Genomic DNA, 16,439 nt, shown 5'->3' with positions numbered 1-16,439 from the left:
TAATTGTTTTATAAGATAACTCAATTCTCTATCGCGTAAGGGATTTATTTATTAAAGCGCGTCAGACTGTTAACCTTGAACCTTTGTAGTCGGCTGGAGTGAGTAATATTACATAACTGTGTTCAACAACGGGCGCTGGCCAGACAGCGCGGGAAGGAACTTGTCGTGATCTTAATACGCATTATTAAAACAAATATTCATAATCTATTTTATATTAAACAATTTATTAATCTAAACTGCCAACAAATTAATATCCGGTTATTTTTTTCTCTTTAATTATGAAATGAATTTTTAGGGTGTAAGAATATTGAGCCTGTCTGGAAAACCAGAACCTTTTGCAACATATCTTTATTTTCAAACGGTTTTTTTAATACAAGAATCAACAGTGTAATTTATTTATTAATCTATCTTATTGTACGCATTTTAAAATGTAACAATTGTATTTGTTAAAATGGAATATTTGTGTAGACAATGATTTATTAAATACAATGATACGTAGTTTGTTTATTTTGTATAAATAAGGAAAGGAAAAAGAAGATTTTCGAGTTTAATATCGCACTGAATAGTCTCTAAGGGGAGGTTAATAAAATCTTGTGTGTGTGTGTGCGTGTATGTGTGTGTTTTAAACGATGGCAGATTGTCATATGTACGTAATCTTTTTACTACAGAATAAATTAAATATAGATAGGTTTTATTCGTTGAAAAATTTAACGTTTTGTTTTTGAAATAACAAACCTTGAAGAAGTTTCAGAACCGTCTAATTTAGCTCCCGATTCATCGAGGATATTTACTAATGATATGAAACTTTATATATTTTTAAATACGGTTATAAAGAGTTCCTAGACTGTAAAATCATTAAACGTTACTTAATTCCGATCACAGATGGCAGTTAACAGGTTGGAAAGTTGGAAAGCAACATAGTTGCTTTCCACAGTTTTTTTCCGATTACTTTGTTATAGTCAAAATTTCTTTTTCTCAGAAAACCATTGAAATTCAGTTAAGATAATGCGATTCTAATTGAAAATAAGAATTAAAGCAAACCAAATCGAATGTCTGTTAGAAATCAATCCTTTTGTTTTTTTTTTGTGAAAAAATTATTAATTACATTTAAAAAATACATTTTTAAATATATTATATTAAAAAAAGTTTAAAAATATTTTAATATAAAAACATTAATTAGAAAATTAAAATTAATTATGCAGATTAATAAGAAAATAATAGTAAAAAAAAACCTAACAGAATAAAATAAAAAGATGGGTTCTGAACTACGGATAGAGCGGAGAAAAAAATTTACTAACTGCGGTAACTTGTACGTGTTGGTGTATGTAAAAGGGAGTGTACAGATAGAATTGATCAGGAAGCGTAATTGCTGTGACTGTATCCGACTATTTCGTCCTTCTACTTTGTTCGGCTACAATTAGTCAAAACAACTGCGTGTGTCAAAATATTTGTTACGTTCATGAAAAATTATATTTATTTATATTATTTATTACCTGCTTCCATTATATACAGCGATGTAGTAAAAATAAAGAAAACTTAGATTGTAATATTATCTAATATTTTCTTTCTGATAACTTATTAATCTAATATAAGTAGTATTAACGAACGATTAACGTTGTCATGTACAATAAATGATATTTATTTCTTTCCCATCTAATGGTGTTTTTAAAACCGTATCAAATTTTGTTTACTTATACGTTATTTGTTTTCAGTATATATAGTAGTGTTTTACACGAATCTAAACGACCATTTAGAGAAGAATTCTACATGTAAATTAGGTAAGTTCTTTCAATAAAATATTTTGTAATAAGCAAAATAGTACACAAATAATGTGATTAATTACAAAAGGTTAACTCATTAGCAGGAATTATGGGAATTTAATGAACGTTTCATCATTTGCAAATTTTGTTTGGGAAAAATGATTATTTTTAGCTTAGCGAAATATATTTTTATTCTTGTTATTTTAATTTAAATTAAATAAAATTTATATACGTAGATTACTTTATAAAAATAATTTGCTTTCAAGTAAGTACCGTTACACTAGAAAAGGGGTTGCTCATTTTTTTGTATACTAAATTAATTTTTATTATATGTGCTCTAATAATTGCTACTTATTATTTCGGATATCAATATTTTATTGAAGTTCTGTTTTTTGTTTTAAAAAATTTACGTTTCTGTTAACAAATTGTTTTACTTGTGTCTGCATTTGGTGATTAATAATTTAGCTATCTATTTTAGGAAGGTAAATTTCCTTTTATTGTCACCGTGAAATACTTTACAAATATTTTCACACTTTTCTTGAAATTTATATTGATGTGTTCTGCAGATCGAAACGGTCGGTTTTTACGTTAGACGGTCAGATTTATTATTAATTTTTTTATTCGACAAAATTTAGCCAAAATTTTTGTTCTGACTTTTTTTTCACCGTGATAACTTACAAATTGTACAACATAATAAATGAAAACAACTTTTAAAATTCGCCTGTATGTGTTAGCTAAAAAACATAGCTAACGAGTACATAAACGGGTAATTATGAGGCTTTCAATTATTTAATTTTATCTAATATTCAATTTATTATATATAATTACAACCGCGCACGTAAACATAATGATTGCACGTATACAAAAGCACATTCGCGTGCTTGCTTTTATACTTTTTTGGTAAATATAATTAGCAATAAAAAATGTAATGTTGCCGCTTCAGTGCCACAGAAAACGTGCTTTGCTTACTAAATCTTAAACCAAAGTCTTGGGTTCGATTTCAGATTAGTATCTGAAACATTTTCCACAACTAAACTGAACCGCAAATTATTATAGATTATAAAAAAGATTAACAAGTGGTATGTAAGGGGGTAATGATACGATTACACTAATTATAAATTTATCTAACTTAGCCGATTACATCGTTTACTGTAAGCAAATCTACAATACAAATACGCACGCGCCCAAACACACACACACACACACACACACACACACACACACACACACACACACACACAGTGAGAGAGAGATGAGATCTATTTATTTATTAATAATACTAAGATTAAGTAATGTGTGAACTAATCTACCTTCGTTTAGACATTTTAAGTTAAACTTTTTTCTTATATACCAATTAGCTGTCATATAGCACAAAAAATTTAATTTTTTTTTTTAAAACTTAATTGTACGAAGTAAAGAAAGTATTGTGATCGCGAAAAATTTCGTTTTTCAGATTTCAACGGAAATATCCATCTTGACCGTTCCTGAATCCATTTTGAATAGTTTCGGCATGACGTCTTTACGTACGTATGTATCTCGCATAACTTAAAAACGATTAGCCGTAGCATGTTGAAATTTTGGATTTAAGACTGTTATAACATCTAGTTTTGCACCTCCCTTTTGATTGCAATCGACCGGGCTAAAAGTGTCCAAAACGGCCCAAAATCCAAAAAAATTTGGATCCTGGACTTTTTCTTAATCGCAATAATAAAACCTTATTGAGAGTTTTTCAACGATATAAGTGATAATTATTTTCATCGGTTCCAGAGTTATAGCCAAATAAAATTTTAATTAATGAATTATTTGGATCTTACAAGAGGAAGGCACCTAGGTTCGAATCAGACTTCATCTCTTTTTTTTTAATTTAAATATATTGATTTATTAATAATTATTAACATCTGTTTAAAAAAAAAATTACAATAAATTATAATTCAATAACAATAAAAAAACATTTTTTAAATGAAAAAATATCAGAAGTTAATGAAATAAAATTTTATGTACTTTTCATTAAAAAAAAAAAAATGCGTATATGTAATTTAATAGGCGTAAAAAATGAAGACAGTGATGTCCTCATCAGATTTTTTTAGCCTCTGAGACCAACATTAGGTATTGCTTCAGAGGATAGAATAAAATTATACAAATTTGAATTTTGTAGACTGTGAAAATGCCATGCCTGACCGGGATTCGAACCCGGGACCTTCGTAGGAAAGACCGAGACGCTACGCTCGGCTAAAATGTTAGTGTTCATTAAGTGGCATGAAACTAAATATTATCGTGTCTCATTTTTATTTTTTTATTTTTTTTTTGAAAAAAATAGTTACTATCTTTCGCGTTAGAAAAACAAATACTCAATTAACCCATTTAAATTAATTAAAAAATTTGCTTTATTTTTGTCTTAATATACACAAGTTAGGTTACCGAATTTTCTTTTCTTTCTGTTTGAAAGGACAGACCGTGATGAGAAAAATAACGATCACACGCACACACAGCGAGAGAGAGAGTGACTGAGAGATTTTACACACACACATACACACAGACAGAGAGGCACGTAGCTAGGAATTTTTTCGGGGGAAGCTAAGGGGGCTGGTGATGATGATGATGAGATAATAGTAATAATAATGAAAATCATTTTATATTGAAACGGTTTTTTATACTTTACTGCACTTGAAAAATAGAAAACATACGCTTAGATTTAATACATCATTTACTACGAAAATAAGAATCATAATGTTAGTATATCATTTTTTTCATAATCCACATTTACACTCCAATAAAAGTTATCAATATTATAAAGGTACTCGTCGATTTTTCTTTCTCGCCATAATATCTAAAACTTCATCAGGATTAACAGTAATATCTCTATGCACTGACAAAGAAACTAACGAACGAACTTAATCTTCCATCCCCCGACTTGTTACGCGCAGTCATTTTGACTCTCTTCATTGTGGAGAACGAGCGTTCATTATTACATGTTACCGTAAGAGTCGTTAAAACTTGTAATGGATATTCGGCAAACATTCTTTGTTGCAGCGATCCGTTATTTCAATCGCTTCCGATTTTAAATTTTAAGATACTCCGCTTGGAGGACAGATTCAGAACATTTATTATCGTAATGCATCGCTAAGAGTTTTAGTTCATCCGCTTTTCCAGGACTAGCTGATCCTGGCAAAAGAGCTTGAAAACGTTTTGAAGATTCTTGGACCGAGTTTGGATTGCGATAAGCAAGTGCTGCGTTTCTGGTTTGCGGGGAATCCCCGGTAATCAATTATTTTTATTAGTATTGCACCAGAGTGAGCCCGGCTTTCACACATCGAGTGACGGCGTTACTCTTGCAGGTTAAGGTATATAAGTGTGGATTAATGACTAAAGAGATGATTATGTACCGATTTATCTCAAATTTTGTGAAAATACTTTTGAGATGTTATACATTACGAAAATTTAAAACGCTAAAAATTGATTTTTTGTACCCGACTTATTAGATTTAATCCCTGAATGATAAAATCTAATAATTGTCGGTCGAGGGAGGAGGGAGGCAGCCCCAATCGCCCGACAATTTCTGCGAGGGCTATAGCCTCCTTAGCCGCTTGCTAGCTACGTGTGTGATATATATATATACGTACATACAGAGAGAGAGAGATATAGAGAGAGATTTGGTGAAGATAGCTCAGTGGTAGAACAGTAGAACATTTATTGTCTAATCCTAAAGTTTCTGAATCCGTAAATATATTTCTTTCTTTCTTTTCCTGTTTAGCCTCCGGTAATTACCGTTTAGATAATTCTTCAGAGGATGAATGAGGATGATATGTATGAGTGGGGATGAAGTGTTAGTCTTGTACATTCTCGGTTCGACCGTTCCTGAGATTTGTGGTTAATTGAAACCCGACCGCCAAAGAACACCGGTATCCACGATCTAGTATTCAAATCCGTGTAAAAATATCTGGCTTTACTAGGACTTGAACGCTGTAACTCTCGACTTCCAAATCAGCTGATTTGGGAAGACGCGTTAACCACTAGACCAACCCGGTGGGTTTCCGTAAATATATTTACCCTCCTTAATGATACTCGCAACATTTCATTTGTAGTTAGCGTCTCTTCTTCAGTAATGGAGTCTGAGAAAGATGATTAGGCGCGGTGCTAGTTTCAAAACTCATTATCTAACATCGGATTATATACTATCTATAATTATACATTTTGAATTACCGCTGTAATTTTTTTTGAAAATGGAAGTACTGTTAATCGAAATTTTGATAGAGTTAATCGCAGAATATATTTATTTTGAATAGATTTACTTGTTCCGATTTCCAACAAAGGAAATTTTTTTAGTTTTTATTAATAATTAATTCATATAACAATTGAATCGTACAATAAAACTATGCGTATTTTACGGATAGATGAAACCTTGGAAGTCCGAGTAATTGAGAGTAGGATTAATAAAATCACTGAGAGAGAGCGTATTAATACGACAGTACTGAAAGGAATGAGAAAATTTAAACAACAGCATTACAACTATGAATTTCATTTATTTTTTTTACTGCAGATTTATATACTACGTGCTACGGAAATGTATACGCGAATGTAAAATGTGTTATTTTACTGAATCGGTTACATTTTATAGTCGGTGGTCCTGAAAACGTCTCCAGCATTATTCTGTTGTCGAGTTCCGTTAACAAAATATCCTAGCGTGGAGAGTATGTTTTATGTAAATAGGTAAAATCGGTTTAAAACAGCAAGATAACATCTTGTTTTACAACGGCCGCATTAATTTGCTGTTATATTCTATCCGCCCCAGACTTTATTGTAGTTATAATGTATCTTCTTCTTCTTCTTTTTCCTGTTTAGCCTCTGGTAACTACCGTTTAGATAATTCTTCAGAGGATGAATGAGGATGATATGTATGAGTGTAAATGAAGTGTAGTCTTGTACATTCTGAGTTCGACCATTCCTAAGATGTGTGGTTAATTGAAACCCAACCACCAAAGAACACCGGTATCCACGATCTAGTATTCAGTTATAATGTATCTGAAATATCTCAGATACTAGAGGTAAGGGTCAGAATTGCTTTCTCTGAGAGTAATAATATTTATTATACGAAACTCTTACAAGGCTGAATATTATCTGTATTTTGGTGGGCTTCGTATGTCGATTTGCAATCGTATATTCGGTTCGGTAAATCGTTATCTCCTGTCTTCACTTTTCCTTGTAAGCCTGGCACGAGAACTTGCCTTCTTTATAAAATTATAAAGAACTTTTTACTCAAAAATTAAACATAATAATTCAACATTAATATAGAAGTAAAAAAAAACGACACTAAACAAAATAAAAATATATTTTAAACAACGATAGCGAACAGTGCGAGATAACTTTATGTGTGCGATTACGACGTTGTTTTAAGACAAAGAGAGAAAAAAGTATATGTCGTGTAATTGCTTTATGTGCATTATTGGCCTGCTAGCTGTTGTAATCGGCTCGTTTAATGTCTTTCTCTAAGCTGATTCTTTCTCACTCATTATCTCTTTCTTTCTATCCGATTCGTACCGCAATAGTCATCTGATTTATTGCACGCGTCAAAACATCCTCTTCAATACAAAAACAAAATAGAAAATTATTTTTTTACACAAACTGTAAGAAATTTGAATAATAATATTTAATATTAAGAAAAATAGTACGCGATTAAATAATGCGATGGAGGGTATAATATAGTGGGTTAATATAGCGTTTATCAATCTTTCAGTATTTGCGACCCGATTTTCAATCATAATTTTCATCGCGCCCACTAACACACCCAACGCACACAGAGAGCAGACTGGCGACAGCTGGTAATGGCATCGCACACAGGTCAGAATTGTAATAATAAACAAGCTTGGGTTATGTTGTTTATAACACCATTCACTGATTTGTTGACAAAACCTAGTCCGTTTAATGCGAAATCGGAAAAACCGTTGTTTTTTTTCGAACAACGTTGTGTCTGCGACCTTGACTAAAAACTGAACAAACAGCCTTCACTAAACATATACCTTATATTCTGTAATATAAATTCATATTTTGATAAATAATTAAACGAGTCAATAATATAAATTAAATTAAAAATTCCAACCGTGTCTAAGATTCACCCGGGACCTCCGGACGAAGCTTCTTACTTAGGAGGTCGGTCGGCAAACGGTTTAGTTGATGTTTGTTGATCTATTAAATAACATTATATTTTATGTTCTTATAAACATTAAAGAATTGCATAAATGTAGGAATGTAGGTTGTTTATAGCGTGTAACGCAACATTATATTTATACACTTTTTACATTACATTACATTTTTTTTACATTACATTTTTACACTTTTAGGTAGTAAAATAAGATAAGAAATCCAGAAAGAAAAACACCAGAAAATTTAGAAATTGAATTACAATGTTACAAATTAAAGTTGATGATTTTGTACCCTAAAAATGAGTTTAAAATATTCGTTCTCAAAGTGGGTGATAATGCTCCCTTGTAAGCACTGGAGGCAATCTGGGGGGGCTCACAGAAAATTGGGGGTGTTCAGGCAGTCTAAAAAGGCTAACTGATTAAAAAAAAGGCAAAAATTATGTTTTCCTGATATTTCAAACTAAATACCTACTACACTAGTAGAAAAATTGTTAATATGCTATCACTATTGTTATATAACTATACACAATTAACATTTTTCTGAAAGCAATTTTAATAAAAATACTTCTAAATATGATTAAATATGTGTTTTCATTGCTCATTTAAAATGTTAAGTTTCAACTCAGAAATAGGCTATACCACATTTAAAAACTAATTGCAATTTGTTTTTAAGAGCGTATCTTAAAAACACCAATTGCAATTATTATTTTTAACAGATGGTAAGTTTAAAAATATTGGGGGCACTAGAAAAGTTTTGATTTTCAATATGGGCCAGTGGGTGAAAATTTTGAGAATCAATGGTTTAAAAGAACATTACTATAAGATTACTATAACATATAAAAGAAGCATCATGAATATTTTCACTGTACAACTAGGCTAGCCAGGGGTTTGTTAAGACCTTCATCATTTGGCCACTAGCATTTTACTTTATAATCTTCAATTTCCAGGATCTTACTCTGCACAATGTTGTGGAATAATCCAACGGTAAGGAGTTGTAGTAGGGTAAGATCTTACCCAAACCTCCCACCCACTGCTGAGTTGGTTATAATTTAGTAACAAAAAGAATGATCTACTATAAAAGATATGAGAAGATATAATGTTAAGAATTAATTAACATGTAATACTAATTAAACACACTGAGATGAAAAAATAAGTAGAATTTTGGAGAAGTTTTTAAACATAGCTTGGAACAAATAAAAATACATTTTGAATTGTTTTGTAAAAGAGGAAAATTAAAATTTGTTTTAAATCAATTTAACAAAATTACTTCCCTTGCAGAAAAACTGATTCATTAACTTCTTCCATTTTCCTTAAAAAACTGAATTCTAGTTTTAATTCTCTAAATACATTTGTTTTACATTTACTTTTAATTGAGTCCATATTAGGTTTAAAGTTTGACTACCAGTATCATATTAATGAAAGAAACTCTTCCTTCCAAAATGCCTTATGCAGCTAATTATTATTTCATTCCTATTTACCCCAGGAAGGTGCCAATAATTAGCTACACATGACTTGGGAGAAAAATTACATTAATCTGAAACTCAATTATTAATAATTTTAGTTTTATGTCATGCTGTTTAATGAATAAATCCACTATGCATTTCACAATAGCATTATTACAAATTTGAGTTTATAAACAAACGTTTTTGAGGCTTACATTATCATTAGTGTGAGGAAGTAAATGTTTAAGTAAACCATTTGAATAGATAGCTCTAGGATGGGTAAATCATTACTTTTATTCAACAGCAATGTACCAGTATGCCTTAACACTGAAAATAATTAACATGGAAATTAGAACTAACAAGCATGAATAACAAAACGTAACTTTGTTTACGAGCTCAAAAAATATTATAACAGTAGAAAGGTTTCAGATGATACACAAAAGTTAGGTCTAAATTGTAAACCGTAACAGTTACTCTTAAAAGTTACTCCTAGTTTTAACACAATTAGTATAAAGTACAACTGTAAATAATTAATGCAAAACGAATTCAGAAACTCACATTCATATTATGTACAACTAAGAAAATTAACCATATGATCATTACTTACTTTTAGTAAAGGACCACGGCGCAAAATAGTATTTCATTATTCGCAAAAACCAATCAGTAGAACTATCAAATTATTTCTCTTAGTACGCATTCATGTTAGAATTGGACTAACAAATTAATCTACATCATTAAACTGAGTAAACGGCCGTTAACGGTACGGTTGGAAAGGACCCTAATAATACACAACCACGCCATGTGACGTACTTAACAGGTTCTCGCGTCGTTTACGAGATGTAGAAAACAAACTTAATCTTCCGACATTTTTGATGCGTTTTTTAAAATCTACGCGGGAAACAAGTCAAGTGAAAGTTATAACATACAACCGTTAGGACTATAACCTTTCAAGGTTAGACAGCTATGTATCTGGGCAACTCTGTACCAGCGGTTGCTAGGAAACCGAATCCTCCCTTCCTCAATTCCTCTACATACAACCGTTCAAAGTTACACAGTTAGAACGTAAATGCATCACTTATATTCTGTATTTTATAAAATTATAACTATCCAAAAATATAAAATTAAACCCTTTAACACTACAAACGTTTTCATCACCGATGTATTTATTTTTTTATATTGGTTGTGGCCATTATTTCGATTGAAATTATTGAAAAAAAATACTTGTAAGTCAAAAATTGAATTCAAGACTTTTTTAATGTATGAAACCTAGCTAACAACTGCCGATGGTGGTGTCTAACATGAGACTCGAACCTAACGCCTTCAGTATATCAGTACATTTTTAAAATCTTTTATTATGAATTTATATATAGATGTCGATGTAAAAAATATTTATTTGTATAAATAAATATTATAAATAAATACACTGTGACTGTGTGAACATTAGGGTTCTGCCGCTACAATTTTTTAATTAAACTGTACAGTAGACTATAAAAATTATTATTTTTTTAGATATTTTAATTAATTTTCATTTCTTTTTTTACAAAGATACTACTAAAAAAGAACAAATAGGGTATCATCTTACCCAAGCCTCCCTCCCACCGTTGAGTTAGTTATTATTTAGTAATGGAAAGAATGATCTACCGTAAAAAATATGAGAAGATATAATGTTAGGAATTAATTAACATGTAGTATTTATTGAACACATTGAGATCAAAAGATAAGTAGAATTTTTGGAAGCGTTCAAGTGACATAACTTGACCTTATAATCTCAAATATAAATAAATTTTGAATCGTTTTGTAAAAGGGAAAAGTTAAAATTTGTTTTAAAACGATTAAAACAAAATTGGAGAAAAACTGACTCTTTAACCTGTTCCATTTTTTCTTCCTTTAAAAATCTGAATTCTAGTTTTAATTCTCCAAATATGTTTTTTTACATTTAATTTTAATTAATGAGTATATAAGGTTTAAAGTTTGACTACCGGTTTCAGATTAGCGAAACTCTTTCTTCCAAAATGCCTTATGCAGCTAATTATTATCAGCTATTCCTATTATTCCAGGAAGGAGCCGATAATTAGCTACACATGTCTTGGAAGATAAATTACATTAATCTGGAACTCAGTTATTAATAACTTTAGTTTTATGTCATTTTTTGTCATGCTGTTCAACGAATAAATGCGCTATGCATTTCACAATAGCATTATTACAAATTTGAGTTTATAAGCAAAAACTTTTGAGGCTTACATTTAAATCATTTGTGCGAGGAAGTAAATATTCATGCGTTTCTTTAAATACAAGTATTAAACACCTTAAGCACACAATTAGAAATAGATAGCTAGGATGGGTAAATCATTAGACACTTTTTTATTTGGCGGCAATATCCAGTATGCTTTAATAATATTAAAAATGATTAACATGAAAATTAGAACTTACAACAAGCACGAATAATAAAACTTTGTTTACAAGCATTAAAAATAATATTAAAACGGTAAAAAAAGTTTCAGACAAAAGATCAAAAAGTTAGGTCTAAGTTAACTATAAACATAAAGCCTTAAGAGTTACTTATAGTTTTATATTATCTTGATAACACAATTAGAATCAATACAACTGTAAATAATTAATTAATGTAAAACAGGTTCAAAAATTCACATTCATATTATGTACAATTAAGAAAATTAACTATACTTCATTACTTACTTTTAGTAGTGGACCACGGCACAAAATAGTATTTCATTATCTGCAAAAACCAATCGGTAGACCTACCAAAAATTATTTCTCTTAGTAAGCATTCAAGCAAGATTATTTTATGTAACAAATTAATCTACATCATTAAATTGAGTAATAGTTGTTAACGGCACGGTTAGAAAGGACGCTGATAGTGCACAACAATGTCATGTTGTTTGCAAGATGTAGGAAACAAACTTAATCTGCCAACATTTTTGGTGCATTTTTTAAAGTTTACGTGGGAAACGAGTCAAGAGAAAGTGTTATAACATTTTTTGTTTCGAAAGAAATTTTGATTATTAAAAAACTAAGCCCGATAGAAAAAATTCATTAACATATAAGAAATTAGCATAAAAAATACTATAAGAGATAGCCATTTTATTTAACAAACAAAAAATTTAATTTTGTTGACCGGTGTAAAATTATTAAACTTGTTTTTAATTTAGAATTGATAAGTTAATTATTAAATACATTGCATTGTGCACTACCGATACCATCCTATTTATAAGTGTATTATATCAGTGTAAATGTGTATTTTATTATTAAGTCAAAATGTATTTTATTTTGCTTTCCTTTCAGATATATTTGTATGCCCCATTTAGTGTTATCACCCCCCCCCCCCACCACCACTAGGGGGCACAGCCCACTGGCTGAGAAACACCGATCCGGACAGTCATCTGCTGTAATGCGAACTTTTAGTTCTTCTTTTCTATTTAACACAGCGACCTTGACCTTTATAATTCCAGAGTTTATTGAAGACATGTTTTGTTTAGCTTTGATCGGTTATTTGTCCATAGAATTTTAGTCATCGTTTACTTATTGTTACTTCCAGGTCTTCAATTTATCATACATCTCTTTATTTATCTTATAAATCTTAACCTTCTGAGATTTATAAGATTTATAACCTTATTTCTATCTTGAGTATATTTTCTATTCCAGTTACATCTGTAGTTTCCATGCGGTACAGAATAACCGGTTGTACAACTGTGCTATGTCTAAATTTTACATTTATATAACAGTTCTTTTTATTGAAAATAAATAATTTTTCTGTAATAGTTATGTTGTTATGATTTGTGTTTTTTTTGTTTTAATCTCTAATTTACCTTTCTACAAATTATTTCTCAGAAAAATATTTAAAATGATCCGCGATCATATTTGCCAAGCTTTCTATTGACGTTTTTGAATATTTACACTTTGCACTTTATTTGCACTTCTCATTATTTCTGACTTTGCCCTTATATTCGCCCTTCTGCATTATATTCGCCCTTATATTATTATTTGCCCTTCTGCAAGCCCTTATATTCAGTTACTTCTTTCAATCGGTTAATTTTGTAGATTGTTTCCCGGTCTGATTCTGCAAAGAAACTAAGTCTTCATCTAAAGCTAGATATTCAATTTTCAATGTCTGTATAACAAATATATACAGTATGTATATATATTTGCTTTTTTATATGGATTTTTAAATTGCATATTAAGTAAAATAATTTCTTTCTAGAAGGAAATATATTTTTGTTACGCTAATTATAGTTTTACTTAGACTGAGTTCAGGCATTATTCTTTTTAAAATTAAAATTAATAATTAAAAAAAAAAAATGTAATCTAGCGAATGAAAGCGTACACCTGAACTTAAGCTGCAATAAAATTCAACAATAAATCCTAATAAAACTGGTTTCTACCTTTCTATGTAAGCTTATGAAGAAGTTATTTACAGAAAAATAAATTCAACGTTTACGTCTTCGAAGAAACGTAAGAAAAACTCCTTACAGTTTGATGATTCCACAACATTGTGCAGAGTAAGATCCTGGAAATTGAAAATTATAAAGTAAAATGGTAATGGCCGAATGATGAATGGCTTAACAAACCTCAGTCAAACCCCTGGCCAGCCTAATTATACAGTGAAAATATTCACGATTCTTCTTTTATATGTAATAACGTACTTTTAAATCTTTGATTCTCAAACTTTTTGCCCACTGCTCACATTAGAATCAAAACTTTTCTAGCGCCCCGAAATTTTTAAACTTAACCATCCTTAAAAAATAATAATTGCAATTACTGTTTTTAAGATGCGCTCTTAAAAACAAAAATGTTTTTGAACGTGGCATATCCTATTTCTGAGTTGAAACTTAGATTTTAAATGAGAGCAATTATAATGCACATTTAATCATATTTAGAAGTATTTTTATTAAAATTGCTTTCAAAAAAATTACAATTGTATCTATACAGTTATATAACAACAATAATGATAGTGTATTCAATATAACAATACAATAATTAAAACAAAGCTTTCGATTGAAAATTTTTTTTTATGTGGTAGGTATTTAATTTTAGTTTGAAAGATCAGGAAAACATAATTTTTTCCTTTTTTTAATCAATCATTGCCTTCATTGACCGTCTGAACAACCTCAATCTTCTTGGGCCCCGTGAATGCCTCCAGCGCTCACAAGGGAGCATTATCACCCGCTTTGAGAATGAATGTTAAACTAATTGTTTTTTAATCGGGTACAAAATCTTGAATGTTAATTTGTAACATTGTAATTCAATTTCTAAACTTGCGGTTGTTTTTCTTTATGGATTGCATATCTTATTTTACTACCAAAAAGTGTTAGTTATGTGGTGTATTTACATATTTTATATTTACAACTTTATTATTTTTTCCTAAGAAATTCCATAGGGCTTTCGAACAGTATAAGACTTCAGGCAAAACTAATGTTCTTTAGCGTGTTAATTTCACTTTTTTGAGCGAATATAATATTTATAAATAACACTTCATAATGCGTGTATCATAGAATTATAGAATCCAGCAGAAGTAAATGGAACATGAATGAGTGAGATCATAGGTGGTTCTGTTACTTAATTTGTGTTAAGTTAATGTGTAGCATTAAGTATCTTCTAAATAACTATATTAAAAATGACTATGTAAAGGCAATCATTATTTAAAAAAAAAAAAATACTTTTCAATGTTTGTTAATTGTAATGAAATGTTTTTAAATGAAATTATTTTCATGAAGACGCTTTTTTAGATAAAACATTGTCCAGTAGGATACAACACTGAATGAATTCTTAAATGTAGTATATTGTTTGTTTTGAAGAAGCCACTTTTGTTGTAGTTTAAAAAAAGTTATAGTTAAGAAAAGTTTTATAGTTTTAAAAAAGTTACAAGTCTTAGGAATTCTTGAGAAAAATTGTTGATTTTTTGATCAAGTTATTTTATTTGGCTTCTTAAGCCGGATGAAATTATAAAGTGAATCTGCCGAAGATCTTTTTTTTTGCCATTCCTGATAAATTTGCTAATTACAGTCGTTCAGTTAGGAAAATTCAGTGTATAAATGTGTGAATCCAATTGTCAATGCAAAAAGATGTGAACTAATAAATAAAATAACGTGCAGAATCTATAGCCAAGAATGTTATAACAGATTGATTCAGTTTTGTTTTGATAAGCTAGACTACATTTCAAACGTTATAGCGTATCCTGTTATTTTTATCTCGTTTTGTTTGCAATTAGACCTTGAAAGGATCACCAGGTGTAGTCCAGAGTTCTTTCTTGTCCAAATTGTTTCATTTTTCCCTAAACTTTTCTCTCCTTTCTTTGGTACAGTCACCGTGTTTCATTTTCTGTTGCTTTGGAAATGTAGATTCAGTCCACTAGTTTTCTGAAAGAATTCATCAAAAATTATTTCTTTGGAAATATTTAAATGAATTCGAGTTCTTCAGTTGAGAATTTCAATCGATCCTCATTGAGAACTTGCTTATTTGATTTTCCTTTTTTCAAAAAAAACTTACATATTTGTTTTATTAATTTAGTTTCATCCATTCTGTTCAAGTGACTGTAAAATTTGAGTTCTTTTTCTAATTCCATGACTTTTCAAAATTTGTTTAATTTATAAATATCATCTCAATATCTTTGAGTTTTCTTAAATTAATTTTTTCGACAATTACTAGATTTTCCTAGAAGTTCTGTATGCCTTCTGTACTATACAAAAGTCTGGAAAACCATGATTTTATAGTGTTTTTGTTTTTTAATAGGAATTTTTTATTTTATGTTTCTTTAAGATGAAAGCCACTCTTCATTTTTTGTGTTCTGGAAATTATTTCTTTTTTTTTCTAATATATTTAAAGTAATGATTTTACCTAAGCGTTTCAACTTTTTGACTCTTTTGATTGATTCTTCTGAAATTTTCATGGTTTGCATCTACTTTTATTATTCGAACCCATTATAATAAATTTCTAGCTTGATTTATTTTGTTTGCATGTTTTTCTGGTTCTTGAAATTTCATTCTCCTATCTAAAGTTTTTTTCCAAAGTTACCATATCATCAACTAATGGTAAAATGTAAACATTTAGATGTTTACTTTTGTGTATTTTTATTTACAAGTATTTGT

The 16,439-nt window shown here is 29.7% G+C and overlaps 1 long non-coding RNA gene across 1 annotated transcript; it reads left to right on the top strand.

Moving 5' to 3' along the window:
- The first annotated feature begins 1,515 nt into the window (after positions 1 to 1,515).
- On the top strand, positions 1,516 to 3,286 carry LOC142329568 (uncharacterized). Its single transcript, XR_012757519.1, has 2 exons — positions 1,516 to 1,778; positions 3,214 to 3,286. It is a non-coding gene; the product is annotated as an uncharacterized LOC142329568 (long non-coding RNA).
- The last annotated feature ends 13,153 nt before the right edge of the window (positions 3,287 to 16,439 follow it).

Source organism: Lycorma delicatula, chromosome 8 (assembly GCF_047948215.1).
Source record: "Lycorma delicatula isolate Av1 chromosome 8, ASM4794821v1, whole genome shotgun sequence".
Lineage (NCBI taxonomy): Eukaryota > Metazoa > Arthropoda > Insecta > Hemiptera > Fulgoridae > Lycorma > Lycorma delicatula.
This window is presented reverse-complemented; position numbering and strand designations above follow the sequence as displayed.